Source organism: Coregonus clupeaformis, chromosome 38, assembly GCF_020615455.1.
Source record: "Coregonus clupeaformis isolate EN_2021a chromosome 38, ASM2061545v1, whole genome shotgun sequence".
NCBI lineage: Eukaryota > Metazoa > Chordata > Actinopteri > Salmoniformes > Salmonidae > Coregonus > Coregonus clupeaformis.
Window position 1 is genome coordinate 1,857,534 of NC_059229.1, and position 15,670 is coordinate 1,873,203.

At 45.6% G+C, this 15,670-nt stretch overlaps 1 protein-coding gene across 2 annotated transcripts in view; it reads left to right on the plus strand.

The window, feature by feature from the left end:
• Positions 1-15,670, plus strand: part of LOC121534260 (zinc finger protein 501) — a 644,805-nt gene that overhangs the window by 124,090 nt on the left and 505,045 nt on the right. The window lies entirely within an intron of this gene.

The following is a 15,670-nucleotide window of genomic DNA, read 5'->3' on the forward strand; positions in this document are numbered from 1 at the left end:
AGGGTGTGACACTTATCTTCCAACATTACCATGGGTTGAAGAACTGAATGTGTAAATTGTATTGATGGCTATCTTTCATTGATCTCCACTCTGAACGCATTCTCCATAGGCTATGTTCTAATATTGTGCCAATCAAATTCAAATTAAATGTACACAGTATCTAAAGGGATAGCTTTAAATAAATAAACCAAATTTTTTTTGAAGAAAAACTCCCTCATCAAGTTGGTAGGCCACCCAGTGGGTGTGTTTTCTGGGATTTAATGAAACGTATTCAGTACAGGCAAGAGAGCCACACCTGCAAACCTTGTTACGCTCCTGCATTAGGTAAGTCTGAATACCAAATACTGAGAAGTGCTTGAACCAAAACGCATAAAAAGGGATACATTTCCTAAGTCTGAATCGGCCTCATGATGCATTTATGAGTTTGACTCTTCAGGAATGAATGGCTGTATCACTAATAAAATAAAACAGATGTACCAATCCCAGATTGCCCATTTAACCCCAGATTAACATGAAGGTTACCACAAAGCACAGATGATTCATCACTGCTGTGTGCCGACTTCACCCAATTACACACTGGCATGGCAGGAATGTATATAACCCTTTACTCTGCCCTCCTTCAGGTACAGGTTGCTATTGCTGCAGGAAAAACACCTCATCTGCATTGCTCCTCCTCTTGTTTCATAGTCTGTGATTTCCCAGAATCACTGTTGTGCTGTCATAGAGAGAGAGATGAGAGACAGGAGGAGAAGGAACTCTTGTTATTAGCAACTGTTACAAGTGGGTTAGCATTACTAGCTGCAGCATGTTTTAGGGCCAAACAATAGAAGATTGAATAAGGTGTTTGATTGAATGCTGATATAATGTTTCATCACCTGACCACAGAAGATACACCTACTAATGAAATGTTTTGTTCCCATCAATATGTTCTGTATATAGCAATATTTTCAGATTTAGATATAAATATGTTTGATATGTAAAGGAATGGGTATTTAAGGTATTGTGATATGAGGGTGATGTTTAGCCTTGCATTTAAGAGCGTTGGGCCAGTAACCAAAAGGTCGCTGGTTGGAATCCCCGAGCCGACTAGGTGAAAAATCTGTCTGTGCCTTTGATCAAGGTACTTAACCCTAGTTGCTCTGGAAAAGAGCGTCTGCTAAATTACATAACTGTAATATGATATGAATTTATGTCAGATTAATGATTTCATGTTCTACCAAAACTTTTGTTAATCTTGGTTAAACTGGAATCCCCTCTGTGTGTGACACATGACACAAAATGTATTTCTTCAATAAAAATAATGTAGTACTGCATCTCCTTAGTCCCTGGGTCATTGATATTGGATATCATGTAAAAGAAAAACAGAATAGGCATATTTGTTTTATAATTTTAACAAAATCAGCCCAGAAACATCTGACATGTTGGTTGCAAACTTAAAGACAAACAAATGAGTATGTGACATATTAGTTTGTTTCACATTTACCAGTTAGCTTGGGTACTTGACTGCCGTTGTGAGGTCAGAACGCTCGGATCAACCCTACTCCTCGGCCAGAGCGACCAGTGTGCGCTCTGAACGCTCTGAGAGTGAAACGCTCTGAGTCTATGAACAGACAATCTGACAACACTCTGAATTTACGAAAGCCCAGAGCGCACTCTGACACTCCAGGGTGAATTTACGAACACAACCAAATACAAACAAATGACTATGTGACAAATGCATTCGTTTGTTTCTCCTGGAATGCTGCTGTCACACCTAACAATGACTCTACAGGCAGCTACCACAAGGTTATTAATAAGGCAGAGCTAGGGGTTTTCCAAAACTGTGTGTGTGTTCGTGCGTGAGTGCATGTGTGTGCGTGTGCATGTTTGTCAAACCGGCAGCTCCAACAATTGGAGGGTTGCTGGCCACCTCTGCTATGTCATCATTCCATAAAACCAGTTCCTCCAGCAACATGCAAACCACACCTCTATAGTTCCTCCTATTCTTTTCTGATCTCTGATTTCCCAGAATCATTAACATATTCTAATAGAGAGGACAGTGGTTTTTAATTAAACCAGTCTACTATTTGAAACATGGTTTACTTTGAGATTTTAACTATGTACAGATATAGGATCTTAATTTGATCACTATTTTGTTGCTGAGAATTTCCTGCTAAGCAGGAAATGCAAACTTGTAGTGTATTTGAGTTTAAAAAAAAGCTTCTAAAGTTTGTAATTTCCACATAGAAATATCAGACTATCTCTTTCTACCATTTTATTTTGGTCTTCTCTTAACTTCTTCTCCTATTCCTGTTATCTCGCTTCCTCCTCCTCTCTCCTCTCTCCTCCTCCTCCTCCTCCTCCTCTCCTCTCTTGGACCTTCATCTAAGCCTCCTGGTCCATCTCATTGGTGTAATACAGTCCTCCATTCTGCTTCACCATCTCCTCTATCTTCCTCAGCTGGGGCCTCATCTATAAACCGTGCACACGTACAAAATAGATCCCGAAATGTGCATGCGCCAGTTTTCACGCAAAATTTATAATTTATAAAATCTTAACTTGACGTGAAAATGTGCTTTCCTCCCCGTAAACTTTAAACCATTCATATGCACAGTTTCTAGTGGTTGAAGTATTTCATTGCAAGAAGGCAAAAGTAGCATAGTAGCATTTTGCAAATGGGAAATACAGTGCTTTCAGAGAGTATTCATACCCCTTGACTTACTCCACATTTTGTTGTGTTAAAAACTGAATTCAAAATGGATGAAAAAATTATACTTGCTCACCCATCTACACACAGTACCACAAAATGACAAAGTGAAAACAAGTTTTTAGAAATCTTTGCACATTTATTAAAAATGAAATATAGAAATATTACATTTAGATAAGTATTCATCTCCCAGAGTTAATATATTTTAGAATCATCTTTGGCAGCGATTACAGCTGTAGTCTCTAAGAGCTTTGCACACCTGGATTGTACAATATTTGCACAATATTAGTTTTTTTTTATTCTTCAAGCTCTGTCAAGTTGGTTGTTGTAGACAGCCATTTTCAAGTCTTGCCATAGATTGTCAAGCCTATATATGTAAAAACTGTAACTAGGCCACTCAGGAACATTCAATGTTGTCTTGGTAAGCAACTCCAGTGTATATTTGGCCTTGTGTTTCAGGCACAGGGTAAACAAACATCCCTGGCAATTACACTGTAACGGATTCCAATAATACATAGGCACAGGGGGAAAATCTACCCTGGCAACACAATGTTATGAGTAGCTCTACTGAGCTACATACTCTCACAATTAACAATCACCCACAAGGACAAGGGGGCAGAGGGAACACTTATACACAGACTAATTGGGGGATAGGAACCAGGTGTATATGATTGACATGACGAGACAATTGTGATGATGATTGGGGCGGCAGTGGTTAGTAAGCCGGTGACGACGTACGCCGAAGCCTGCCCGAACAAGGAGGGGAGGCAGCCTCGGCCGAAGTTGTGACAGTACCCCCCTTGACGCGCAGCTCCAGCAGCGCGTCGACCCCGGCCAGAAGGATGCGGAGGAGGGCGAGCCAGATGGCGACGGTGGAAATCCCGCAACAGGGAGGGATCGAGGATATCCCTCACCGGGACCCAGCACCGTTCCTCCGGACCGTACCCCTCCCACTCCATGAGGTACTGAAGGCCCCCACCCGACGCCTCGAATCCAGGATGGAGCGGACAGACTACGCCGGGGCCCCCTCGATGTCCAGAGGAGGTGGAAAAACCTCCCGCACCTCAGACTCCTGGAGCGGACCAACCACCACCGGCCTGAGGAGAGACACATGAAACAAGGGGTTAATACGGTAATCAGGGGGGAGTAACAACCTATACAGTGAGGGGAAAAAAGTATTTGATCCCCTGCTGATTTTGTACGTTTGCCCACTGACAAAGAAATGATCAGTCTATAATTTTTATGGTAGGTTTATTTGAACAGTGAGAGACAGAATAACAACAACAAAATCCAGAAAAACGCATGTCAAAAATGTTATAAATTGATTTGCATTTTAATGAGGGAAATAAGTATTTGACCCCCTCTCAATCAGAAAGATTTCTGGCTCCCAGGTGTATTTTATACAGGTAACGAGCTGAGATTAGGAGCACACTCTTCAAGTGAGTGCTCCTAATCTCAGCTTGTTACCTGTATATATGACACCTGTCCACAGAAGCAATCAATCGATCAGGTTCCAAACTCTCCACCATGGCCAAGACCAAAGAGCTCTCCAAGGATGTCAAGGACAAGATTGTAGACCTACACAAGGCTGGAATGGGCTACAAGACCATCACCAAGCAGCTTGGTGAGAAGGTGACAACAGTTGGTGCGATTATTCGCAAATGGAAGAAACACAAAAGAACTGTCAATCTCCCTCGGCCTGGGGCTCCAGGCAAGATCTCACCTCGTGGAGTTGCAATGATCATGAGAACGGTGAGGAATCAGCCCAGAACTACACGGGAGGATCTTGTCAATGATCTCAAGGCAGCTGGGACCATAGTCACCAAGAAAGCAATTGGTAACACACTACGCCATGAAGGACTGAAATCCTGCAGCGCCCGCAAGGTCCCCCTGCTCAAGAAAGCACATATACAGGCCCGTCTGAAATTTGCCAATGAACATCTGAATGATTCAGAGGAGAACTGGGTGAAAGTGTTGTGGTCAGATGAGACTAAAATGGAGCTCTTTGGCATCAACTCAACTCGCTGTGTTTGGAGGAGGAGGAATGCTGCCTATTACCCCAAGAACACCATCCCCACCATCAAACATGGAGGTGGAAACATTATGCTTTGGGGGTGTTTTTCTGCTAAGGGGACAGGACAACTTCACCGCATCAAAGGGACGATGGACGGGGCCATGTACCGTCAAATCTTGGGTGAGAACTTCCTTCCCTCAGCCAGGGCATTGAAAATGGGTCGTGGATGGGTATTCCAGCATGACAATAACCCAAAACACACAGTAAGGCAACAAAGGAGTGGCTCAAGAAGAAGCACATTAAGGTCCTGGAGTGGCCTAGCCAGTCTCCAGACCTTAATCCCATAGAAAATCTGTGGAGGGAGCTGAAGGTTCGAGTTGCCAAACGTCAGCCTCGAAACCTTAATGACTTGGAGAAGATCTGCAAAGAGGAGTGGAACAAAATCCCTCCTGAGATGTGTGCAAACCTGGTGGCCAACTACAAGAAACGTCTGAACTCTGTGATTGCCAACAAGGGTTTTGCCACCAAGTACTAAGTCATGTTTTGCAGAGGGGTCAAATACTTATTTCCCTCATTAAAATGCAAATCAATTTATAACATTTTTGACATCCGTTTTTCTGGATTTCTTGGTTGTTATTCTGTCTCTCACTGTTCAAATAAACGTACCATTAAAATTATAGACTGATCATGTCTTTGTCAGTGGGCAAACGTACAAAATCAGCAGGGGATCAAATACTTTTTTCCCTCACTGTACGTAACCTCGTTGATTCTCCTCAGGACTTTGAATGGCCCCACAAACCGCGGGCTCAGCTTCCGGCAGGGCAGGCGGAGGGGCAGATTCCGGGTCGAGAGCCAGACCCGATCCCCTCACTGCGGTAATGGTCAGCGTTGGCCTTCTGACGATGCAAGGCGCGCTGGAGGTGAACGTGGGCAGCGTCCCACGTCTCTTCCGCGTGCCGAAACCAGTCATCCACCGCAGGCGCCTCGGTCTGGCTCTGGTGCCAAGGTGCCAGAACCGGTTGGTAACCTAAAACACATTGAAATGGTGTTAGGTTAGTAGAGGAGTGGCGGAGAGAGTTCTGGGCATATTCTGCCCATGGCAAGAACACCGACCACTCCCCCGGCCAGTCCTGGCAGTAGGACCGCAGGAACCTACCCACATCCTGATTTACTCATTCCACCTGCCCATTTGACTCGGGGTGGAACCCAGAGGTCAGGCTGACCGAGACCCCCAGACGTTCCATGAACGCCTTCCAAACCTTGGAGGTGAACAGGGGACCTCGATTCGACACTATATCCTCTGGGTACCCTGTAGTGCCGGAAGACGTGAGTGAACAGGGCCTCCGCAGTCTGCAGGGTCGTGGGGAGACCGGGCAGAGGAAGGAGGCGGCAGGACTTGGAGAAGCGGTCCACAACGACCAGGATGCTGGTGTTACCTTGGGAGAGGGGAAGATCAGTCAGAAAATCAATGCTAAGGTGAGACCATGGTCGTTGTGGAACTGGTAACGGTTGTAGCTTACCCGCTGGGAGGTGCCTAGGTGCCTTACTCTGGGCACACACCGAGCAGGAGGAGACGTACACCCTCACGTCCTTAGCCAAGGTAGGCCACCAGTACTTTCCGCTCAAGCAGCGCACTGTACGACCGATACCTGGGTGACCAGAGGAGGGTGATGTGTGTGCTCAGAAGATCAGATGATCACGGATAAGAGTAGGCACGTACCGCAGCCCAGCTGGACACTGTGGTGGAGATGGATCTGTGCGTAATGTTGGCACCCTTGCACAATTCAATATTTTTCTAAATAAGTTGAAATTGAAAAGTATTTTGGTGTTCACACATGTATTTGTTTGATTAACAACTGCACAGGACCCCAAAAAGATTATCTAAACTCAAATGGAGATTTTTCACTTAAAAGTCAATACATTACCTTGACTGAATTATTCAGAATTCAAATTAATTCGTTTGGAGGCAAGTGATTCTCGTTTAATGTGCAATTTATCTCACCTGTGGTAAGTTAAAGGTTCCTACAGGGTAAAGATAGCCATTCAACCAGTTTTGTAAAGAGAAAACAAAACATTCTGCTCCATTGCACTCCATTGTAAAGTGCAAGGGTGACAATATATTTGATTGCAACTGTACTTTAGATCCAGAAGAGACTCCAGTATCAAAATAAGAAATTATGGTAAACTGTATAGACACACATAGGCTGGGATTCAAACCAATACTGTATAGACACACAGGCTGGGATTCAATTCAATACTGTATAGACACACATAGGCTGGGATTCAATACAAGGCGTGTTATAGAGCACTAGACAGCTGACAATGCAACTTCAGCAGACATTCGTATGCATTTACCATAACTTTGATCTCTGTGAATGGGGAAATTGCCTTGGGGGCATTGTCAGCTGTCTAGTGCATTGCTCTATAACACACATTGGATTGAATCAAGGCCATAGTGTTGTTCTGTACTGCTACCTAAGGTCAGACCATTGGGCCAGTAACCGAAAGGTCGCTGGTTCAACTCCAGGAGCAGACAAGGTGAAACATTTCTCATTGTGCCCTTGAGCAAGGCACTTAACCTCAATTGCTCCAGGGATGACGTTAATAATGGCTGACCCTGGCTTTGAACCTGGCTCTCTACAGGCATTGGGATATGCAAGATACACATGGACAAATTAAAGCAGCTAAGTAGTTAAATAGTTGTTTTCCCTCCTCAATCTACACACAATACCCCATAAAGACAAAGCAAAAACAGGACGGTACAGGTGCATAAGTTTTCAGACCCTTTACTCAGTACTTTGTTGAAGCACCTTTGGCAGCGATTACAGCCTCGAGTCTTCTTGGGTATGACGCTACAAGCTTGGCACACCCGTATTTGGGGAATTTCCAATTCTTCTCTGAAGATCCTCTCAAGCTCTGTTAGGTTGGATGGGGATTGTCGCTGCACAGCTATTTTCAGGTCTCTCCAGAGATATTAGATCGGGTTCAAGTCCGGTCTCTGGCTGAGCATACAGAGACTTGTACCGATCCCACTCCTGCGTTGTCTTGGCTGTGTGCATAGGGTCATTGCCCTTTTGGAAGGTGAACTTTCGTCCCAGTCTGAGGTCGAATATTGTAAGAGCTTTCATTGTCAGCTTATATGCCCCCTTTAGAACAAACTAAACAAACTATCATAGACCAAACACACCAAGAAAGTTGTGAAGAGGGCATGACAACGCCTTTTCCCCCTCAGGAGACTGAAAAGTTTTAGCATTGGTCCCCAGATCCTCAAAAGTTCTACAGCTGCACCATCGAGAGCATCCTGACCGGTTGCATCACCGCCTGGTATGGCAACTAATCGGCATCCGACTGTAAGGAACTACAGAGGGTAGTGCGTACGGCCCAGTACATCACTGGGGCCAAGCTTCCTGCCATCCAGGACTTGTATATTAGGCGGTGTCAGTGGAAGGCCCAAAAGATTATCAAAGACTCCAGTCAACCAAGTCATACACTGTTCTCTCTGCTACCGCACAGTAACTGGTACCAGAGCGCCAAGTCTAGGTCCAAAAGGCTCCTTAACAGCTTCTACCCCCAAGTGATAAGACTGCTGAACAATTAATCAAATGGCCACCCTTTGAAGATGCAAAATATTTTTTATTTTGAAACAAACAAGAAATAAGACCAAAAAACAGAAAACCTGAGCGTACATAACTATTCACAAAGTCAATAATTTGTAGAGCCAACTTTTGCAGCAATTACAGCTTCAAGTCTGTTGGGGAATGTCTCTATAAGCTTGGCACATCTAGCCACTGGGATTTTTGCCCATTCTTCAAGGCAAAACTGCTCCAGCTCCTTCAAGTTGGATGGGTTCCGCTGGTGTACAGCAATCTTTAAGTCATACCACAGATTCTAAATTGGATTAAGGTCTGGGCTTTGACTAGGCCATAACAAGACATTTAAATGTTTCCCCTTAAACCACTTGAGTGTTGCTTTAGCAGTATGCTTAGTGTCAATGTCCCAGTCTCAAATCTCTGGAAGACTGAAACAGGTTTCCCTCAAGAATTTCCCTGTATTTAGCGCCATCCATCATTCCTTCAATTCAGACCAGTTTCCCAGGCCCTGCATATGAAAACCATCACCACAGCATGATGCTGCCACCACCGTGCTTCACTGTGGGGATGGTGTTCTTCGGGTGATGAGAGGTGTTGGGTGTGCATCAGACATAGTGTTTTCCTTGATTGCCAAAAAGCTCAATTTTAGTCTAATCTGATCAGAGTACCTTCTTCCATATGTTTGGGGTGTCTCCCACGTGGTTTTTGGCAAACACCAAACGTCTTTGCTTATTTTCTTCTTTAAGCAATGGCTTTTTTCTGCCCACTCTTCCGTAAAGCCCTGCTCTGTGGAGTGTACGGCTTAAAGTGGTCCTATGGACAGATACTCCAATCTTCTCTGTGGAGCTTTGCAGCTCCTTCAGGGTTATCTTTGGTCTCTTTGTTGCCTCTCTGATTAATGCCCTCCTTGCCTGGTCCGTGAGTTTTGGTGGAAGGTCCTCTCTTGGCAGGTTTGTTGTGGTGCCATATTCTTTCAATTTTTTAATAATGGATTTAATGGTGCTCCGTGGGATGTTCAAAGTTTCTGATATTTTTTTATAACCCAACCCTGATCTGTACTTCTCCATAACTTTGTCCCTGACCTGTTTGGAGAGCTCCTTGGTCTTCATGGTGCCACTTGCTTGGTGGTGCACCTTGCTTAGTGGTGTTGCAGACTCTGGGGCCTTTCAGAACAGGTGTATATATACTGAGATCATGTGACACTTAGATTGCACACAAGTGGACTTTATTTTACTAATTATGTGACTTCTGAAGGTAATTGGTTGCACCAGATCTTATTTAGGGGCTTCAAAGCAAAGGGGGTGAATACATATGCGAGCACCTCTTTTCTGTTATTTATTTTTTAGAATTTTTTGAAACAAGTTATTTTTTTCATTTCACTTCACCAATTTGGACTATTTTGTGTATGTCCATTACATGAAATCCAAATATAAATCCATTTAAATTACAGATTGTAATACAACAAAATAGGGAAAATGCCAAGGGGGATGAATGCATTTTCAAGGCACTGTACATTCCAATGGGTTTACTTTTTCATCAATCAGTTCCACTTTATTTCACATATCTACTTTTATTATGTATTCAATATTTTTAAATATTACATTTGTTATTAATATACTGAACAAAAACATAAAAGTAGCATGCAACAATTTCAAAGATTTTACTGAGTTACATTTCATACAAGGAAATCAGTCAATTAATACATTCATTAGGCCCTAATCTATGGATTTCACATGACTGGGAATAAAGATATGCATCTGTTGGTCACAGATACCTTAAACATAAAGTAGGGGCGTGGATCAGAAAACCAGTCAGTATCTGGTGTGACCATTTGCCTCATGCAGTGCGACACATCTCCTTCGCATAGAGTTGATCAGGCTGTTGATTGTGACCTGTGGAATGTTGTCACACTCCGCTTCAATGGCTGTGCGAAATTCCTGGATATTGACAAGAACTGGAACACGTTGATACAGAGCATCCCAAACATGCTCAATGGGTGACATGTCTGGTGAGTATACAGGCCATGGAAAAACTGGGACATTTTCAGCTTCCAGGAATTGTGTACATATCCTTGTGACACAGGGCCGTGCATTATCATGCTGAAACTTAAGATGATGGCAGACGGATGAATGGCATGACAATGGGCCTCAGGATCTCGTCACGGTATCTCTGTGCATTCAAATTGCCATCGATAAAATGTAATTGTGTTCGTTGTTCGTAGCTTATGCCTGCCCATACCATAACCCTACTGGCACCATGAGGTACTCTGTTCACAACGTTGACATTAGCAAACCGGTGTTCCACACAATGCCATACACGTGGTCTGTGGTTGTGAGGACGGTTGGACGTACTGCCACATTTTCTAAAACGACATTGGAGGCGGCTTATGGTAGAGAAATTAACATTAAATTCTCTGGCAACAGCTCTGGTGGACATTCCTGCAGTCAGCATGGCAATTGCACACTCCCTCAAAACTTGAGACATCTGTTGCATTGTGTTGTGTGACAAAACTGCACATTTTAGAGTGGCCTTTTATTGTCTGCAGCACAAGGTGCACCTGTGTAATGATAATTCTGTTTAATCAGCTTCTTGATATGCAACACCTGTCAGGTGGATGGATTATCTTGGGAAAGGAGACATGCTCACTAACAGGGATGTAAACAAATGTGTGCACAACATTTGAGAGAAATACGCTTTAGGTGCGTATGGAACATTTCTGGGATCTTTTATTAACATTGGACCAACAGTGTATACAAAGATGACTTTATCCCATTACTCAACAATATGAAAGCAGATCTAATTAAATGGAATAATCTTCCCATAAATCTTACAGGTAGAATAAACCTCTCTAGAACGGCATGGCTCCCAAAGTTGCTGAGGAGTATGTCTGTCTGTAATAAAGCGCTTTTGTGCAGAAAAAATATTTATGTTTGGCTGGGCATGGCTCCCCAGTGGGTGGGCCTGGCTGCCAAGTGGGTGGGCCTATGCCCTCCAAGGCCCACCCATGGCTGTGCCCCTGCCCAGTCACATGTGAAATCCATAGATTAGGGCCTAATGATTTTATTTCAATTGATTTCCTTATATGAAGTGTAAATAAAGGGAACACTACAATAACACATCCTAGATCGGAATGAATGAAATAATCTTATTAAATACTTTTTTCTTTACATAGTTGAATGTGCTGACAACAAAATCACACAAAACTTATCAATGGAAATCAAATTTATCAACCCATGGAAGTCTGGATTTGGAGTCACCCTCAAAATTAAAGTGGAAAACCACACTACAGGCTGATCCAACTTTGATGTAATGTCCTTAAAACAAGTCAAAATGAGGCTCAGTAGTGTGTGTGGCCGCCACGTGCCTGTATGACCTCCCTACAACGCCTGGGCATGCTCCTGATGAGGTGGCGGATGGTCTCCTGAGGGATCTCCTCCCAGACCTGGACTAAAGCATCCGCAAACTCCTGGACAGTCTGTGGTGCAACGTGGCGTTGGTGGATGGAGCGAGACATGATGTCCCAGATGTGCTCAATTGGATTCAGGACTGGGGAACGGGCGGGCCAGTCCATAGCATCAATGCCTTCCTCTTGCAGGAACTGCTGACACACTCCAGCCACATGAGGTCTAGCATTGTCTTGCATTAGGAGGAACCCAGGGCCAACCGCACCAGCATATGGTCTCACAAGGGGTCTGAGGATCTCATCTCGGTACCTAATGGCAGTCAGGCTACCTCTGGCGAGCACATGGAGGGCTGTGCGGCCCCCCAAAGAAATGCCACCCCACACCATGACTGACCCACCGCCAAACTGGTCATGCTGGAGGATGTTGCAGGCAGCAGAACGTTCTCCACGGCGTCTCCAGACTCTGTCACGTCTGTCACGTGCTCAGTGTGAACCTGCTTTCATCTGTGAAGAGCACAGGGCGCCAGTGGCGAATTTGCCAATCTTGGTGTTCTCTGGCAAATGCCAAACGTCCTGCACGGTGTTGGGCTGTAAGCACAACCCAAACCTGTGGACGTCGGGCCCTCATACCACCCTCATGGAGTCTGTTTCTGACCGTTTGAGCAGACACATGCACATTTGTGGCCTGCTGGAGGTCATTTTGCAGGGCTCTGGCAGTGCTCCTCCTGCTCCTCCTTGCACAAAGGTGGAGGTAGCGGTCCTGCTGCTGGGTTGTTGCCCTCCTACGGCCTCCTCCATGTCTCCTGAGGTACTGGCCTGTCTCCTGGTAGCGCCTCCATGCTCTGGACACTATGCTGACAGACACAGCAAACCTTCTTGCCACAGCTCGCATTGATGTGCCATCCTGGATGAGCTGCACTACCTGAGCCACTTGTGTGGGTTGTAGACTCCGTCTCATGCTACCACTAGAGTGAAAGCACCGCCAGCATTCAAAAGTGACCAAAACATCAGCCAGGAAGCATAGGAACTGAGAAGTGGTCTGTGGTCACCACCTGCAAAACCAGTCCTTTACTGGGGGTGTCTTGCTAATTGCCTATAAATAACACCTGTTGTCTATTCCATTTGCACAACAGCATGTGACATTTATTGTCAATTAGTGTTGCTTCCTAAGTGGACAGTTTGATTTCACAGAAGTGTGATTGACTTGGAGTTACATTGTGTTGTTTAAGTGTTCCCTTTATTTTTTTGAGCAGTGTATTTTTGATCAGTATATACGCATGTGTTGTTTGCTGTCACTTTGTCACGATTGTCAGGGTAAGGAGTAGACCAAGGCGCAGCGTGATGAACAAACATGACTTTAATTAGTTAAAGCACGAAACAAAACAAGAAACGACTCGTGACGTCCACGTTATCAATGACCGAACACGGAACAAAAACCCACAACCACAAAGGGAAAACATACAGTTTAAATATGGCTCCCAATCAGAGACAACCAGCCAACAGCTGACACTCGTTGCCTCTGATTGGGAGTCACTCAGGCAAACATAGAATACAACAAACTAGAATGAACACCAACATAGAAATGAACACACCCTGGCTCAACATAATGAGTCCCAGAGCCAGGGTGTGACAGTACCCCCCCCTAAAGGCGCGGACTGCGACCGCGCCTCAACTAAACAAACCAGGGAAGGGCTGGGCGGGCATACCTCCTCGGCGGCGGTTCTGGCTCCGGCCTTGACCACCACCCTCCAATACACCCCCCATAGTACCCCTGGTCCAGTCTGGCCCCGCCGGCTGGAGCAGGAGTGGACTTAACAGGAGCGATCCTTACCAGGCTGTCGACTCGCACCCCTGGCTTGGTGCGTGGAGGAGGAACGGGCCTTACCAGGCTGACGACGCGCACCCCTGGCTTGATGCGTGGAGGAGGAACGGGCCTTACCAGGCTGACGACTCGCACCCCTGGCTTGGTGCGTGGAGACGGAACGGGCCTTACCAGGCTGACTTCTCGCACCCCCTGGCTTAGTGCGAGTGGCAGGAACAGGCCGGACCGGGCTGGCGGCACGCGCACCGTAGGTTTGGTGCAAGTGGCAGGAACAGGCCGGGTCGGGCTGGCGACGCGCACCGTAGACTTGGTGCGGGTGGCAGGAACAGGCCGGGTCGGGCTGGCGACGCGCACCGTAGACTTGGTGCGGGTGGCAGGAACAGGCCGGACCGGGCTGTCGACGCACACCGTAGGCTTGGTGCGTGGAGCAGGGACAGGCCGGACTGGGCTGGCGACGCACACCGTAGGCTTGGTGCGTGGAGCAGGGACAGGCCGGGCTGGGCTGGCGACGCACACCGTAGGCTTGGTGCGTGGAGCAGGGACAGGCCGGACTGGGCTGGCGACGCACACCGTAGGCTTGGTGCGTGGAGCAGGAACAGGCCGGGCTGGGCTGTCGACGCACACCGTAGGCTTGGTGCGTGGAGCAGGGACAGGCCGGGCTGGCGACGCACACCGTAGGCTTGGTGCGTGGAGCAGGGACAGGCCGGGCTGGGCTGGCGACGCACACCGTAGGCTTGGTGCGTGGAGCAGGGACAGGCCGAACCGGGCTGTGGAGACGGATAGGAGGCCTGGAGTGAAGAGTGGCCACCACCCGTCCTGGCTGAATGCCTACCCCCGACCGTCCGACGACGACCCTGATGATCGTCCAATATCTCCTCCCATGTCCAGGCTGCCTGCTCCTGGACACGCTGCTCCTCTTTCGCCAGGGCCTTTCCCGGCGCTTCCTCCCATGTCCACCCCAAGGGCTGCCCCTGGACACGCTGCTTGGTCGTTGCATGGTGGGTTTTTCTGTCACGATCGTCAGGGTAAGGAGTAGACCAAGGCGCAGCGTGATGAACAAACATGACTTTAATTAGTTAAAGCACGAAACAAAACAAGAAACGACTTGTGACGTCCACGGTATCAATGACCGAACACGGAACAAAAACCCACAACCACAAAGGGAAAACATACAGTTTAAATATGGCTCCCAATCAGAGACAACCAGCCAACAGCTGACACTCGTTGCCTCTGATTGGGAGTCACTCAGGCAAACATAGAATACAACAAACTAGAATGAACACCAACATAGAAATACACACATAGAAATGAACACACCCTGGCTCAACATAATGAGTCCCAGAGCCAGGGTGTGACACACTTATTAAGCATCCGAAGTATTTCATATTTTTGTGGTCCACTTAAAGGATTGCTGTAGATCCTGAGTTCTTTTTTAGATTTTTCCAATTGCCATTATTTCGTTGTTTTCCAAATACATTTTATATTCTGAGATTTTAGAATAAATATGAAAATATTTGTAGCAAAGGGGGCATTGAGTTTTCAATACTGGTCAGGTATATCAGGAGATCATCTGCAAATAAGTTTAGTTTATATTAATTCTGATACCTGTTAAGTTTGGGTCCTGTCTAATTATTTCTGCAAACGGTTCAATTGCCAATGCAAACAGCAGTGGGGAGATAATTCTATAATAATAATCATAATCATAATCATAATCATAATAATACATTTTCCAGTATGCATTTCTTTATTATTTCTGTTCATACACCCCCAAAAAAAAAAAAAAAATATGAAAGAAATCATCATCATCAGTTAACCAGTAAGTAATCTGTATTTTATTGTTGACAATTCATAAAGTAGTCTTCATTCGACTTTCCTATCTTTTATGATTTGAGGTTAATCAGTGTGTGTATCCAGTGTTATATGTTTCCATATTGTCAACAAGACTATAATATAATGAATTGATCTTGTTCGACACTTCATGTATATACTCTTTGTGTCTTGTTAAAGTCTGTTTGTTCTGAGAAGTGGAGGAAATAACAGGAGACAGAATGAGTGGAAATATAAAGTCAAGAAGAAGGAGATTTAAGATGGCGTGTTGACAGCAACAGCAGTTGTTCTGACGGTTGTAGCAACACCAGTAGTAGTTCCTGCTGCA